The sequence below is a fragment of the Juglans regia genome, chromosome 3 (genome assembly GCF_001411555.2).
Source record: "Juglans regia cultivar Chandler chromosome 3, Walnut 2.0, whole genome shotgun sequence".
Taxonomy (NCBI): domain Eukaryota; kingdom Viridiplantae; phylum Streptophyta; class Magnoliopsida; order Fagales; family Juglandaceae; genus Juglans; species Juglans regia.
In genome coordinates, this window is record NC_049903.1 from 26650019 (window position 1) to 26653036 (window position 3018).

Below are 3018 nucleotides of genomic sequence, written 5' to 3' on the forward strand. Positions count from 1 at the left end.
AGAAAAACCTGACAAGAGAGAATGAAATTCGGAAGAGGGAGGATGCTTTATTGTTGTTGTTGCGTGAGTATGAAGCTCAAAAAGAAAAGGACAAACTAATAGACTGAGAGAAAATGCTAAAGAAGCAAGAGGACGAACTTCGAAGAAGGATAGTAGAGAATAGGGTTCTACGTATATTGTTGTGTGTATATTAGTTTGTATCTCTTGTAATAGTTTTTTGTTGGTTCTGAATGTAGATGTGTCATGTTAGTTTTAAATGTAAATAGAATGATCGGATCCTAACATGTATGATATATTATCTATGAAGTCTAATTATGACAGCTTATATGGATATTAAGTTCAATATTCTGCATGGCAGTTGGCATGATTTTTGGAGTGATATTTGGCATTGACAATATTTTTTTTATTGATCTTTTGGAGTTGGCAATATTTTTGGAGGTAGTTGGCTTTAATTTTGGATTGTCAATGTGTAATTATTGGGAAATTTGTTGTTAGTGATTTATATTGTTATAGGTGGAAGATTGTGTGAGCTCCAAAGAGACGGTTCACCAGTTTCTGTGTTCAAAGATGATGAGGAGGAGCATGATTAAGAAGAAAAATTAGAAGAAGAAGAGAAGCCTATGGCCATTGACTTTTGTTGGCTCCCAACCTAATCTTGCACCTCCATATGGCTGTAATTGGTACACAAATACTGGAGTACTGTCGAAAAGATGGTTGTACGTACATGCATGCAGAAGAGTCATGAAATTAATCCAGCTTCTTTCATTAATCTATACGTGTGTGTGCACATACAGATGCTCAACTCGATCCATGAGTACTCGATCTTGAGGAGTATACTATAGATAATTAAACAACTTTGATTAAACATTAATCTTCATGCCATATTTAGCTTCATTTTGTACTACTTGATCTGGTTGAGATTCATGTTTTTGTTGGTGCATGGGATTGAAACATAAATTCTAATTATAACTAATCAGATTCATTTTTGTGATTACAAAACATGAACTTCTACAAATGTTCAACTTCCTACAATCATTCCCAAATACATAAATAAAGAAATGCAACTTGAACTTCCTACAATCACTCCCAAATACATATAAAAATGCATCTTCAACTTATACAAAATGTAATACAATATCACCCAACAGAACTTTGTTTTTAGATTCCCAACAGAACACCAACAATACCATATTTTCCTATGTACACTTCCAAAACTATTACACAAAATACCCAATGCCGCGATTATCAACCTAGCAACAAAGCCACGCTCATATGTCGCTCATTCAAATTTCATCATGTATGATGCAATTACCCAAGCCGCTGCACTGGAAACATAAATGAAACGGTTAATGAATACGATTATCAACCCAACAACAAAGCCACCCTCAAAAGTGCTGCAGTTCATGTTTCATGCTTTGAAAATTTTGCCATGCATGAAAGAAACACAACTTGAAAATACTAGGAAATAAAGGGAAATGTTGCTATGTTTCATAAAGGAAAATGCATGGTTTATTACTTCGCTGTAAATCTTCTCAGCTCCAATATCAGTGCCAAAGATCACTACTTGAAAGAAATTCTCAAAGCTGTCCATATGGAAAATTTCAACCAAAGACAATAAGTCAGCAAAATTGTAAGACTAACAATGGCACCAAACTCACCAAGTAATGCAGCAACCATCTCAGCCAAAGGCAGTAACTACCAGTCCACATCTAAGGCACTGGAAATGAACTACCCGTGTCAAAAAATCTTGTAGTTCTTTTATTAATATATATATATATATATATATATATACACACTAATATACACGTGTGTGTATATTAGTACCAAATATTTTTCCGCAACAAAATTTTATATTTTCATTAGCAACACAACCATAATTTAAGCACTACTAAAAAACTGTCAAACTATTCTCGACTTCATATACAAATTTATTTACAAATTTCTCAAGATTGTATATATGGCAACTTCAAAATTCATCAAGTGGTTATACAATTATTTTTACACAAAAGTCATTCTCCTTTCAACTTCTAATACATAACCTCCAACTTCTACCTAAGCCAAAACTTTGACACATTCCATAAGACTTGATCAACTTCTAATACATAACCTCCAACTTCTACCTAAGCCAAAACTTTGACACATTCCATAAGACTTGATTAGGACCAAAAAGCAGCCATTTGCTTATGCAAGATTATCAAGAAGATAGTAAATGCAAAGTCAAACATGTACATATTCCTACACATATATAATGAACTTTCACAAATATTTAGACTTTCACAAATATTGGAAGCACTTTGTTAGCGAACGTAAGCTTCTAAATCCCAAGAAAGAAAATATTTGTGTTATTGGCATGTTATGTTTCACTTCATATGGGATCAGATCCGAGATAATATTCTCTACACTCCCCACAATTCAAAGGTAGAAGACGAAGATGATGATGATCAATAGCATTTCCCCCATACAAAACTGCATGTGCACAACCACTAAGATGTTAAAGAGTGAAAATTTTGGTTACCAACACCAAGGGAGTTCCTTGATGTGCTTGTTGCAACATGAATTAGCTGTATATATATATATATATATATATATATATATATATATGCATAGAAAAACTAAAATAACTCAAATGCGCCAAACTCTAATTTTCTTACCACCTAGTAATGCATTTGTGCACAATTAAATTATCCTGAAACTACTATTGTATGTGTTACTCATACAACATACAACAGCAGTAGGGAGTTTGAAACAGCTAAAACTCATACAACATTATCTTACTTTCTCACGCTTACCAACAGCAGTAATACTTAGCTTTTGTAGCAGCTGCACTGCAAGGTAGCTGAAGATAGTAAACAAAACGCATTAGAGTGCTTCCACAATATTTGCTTTTAGTAAAATGTCCAATCGCTATCTTCCACTATAGTTCACAAAAAGTTGAGATCTCCAAAATACAAATACACTCTGGGACAGTATATATGCTAAGTTCCATGGGGCAAGCTTGGCATAGCCTGAATATATTCA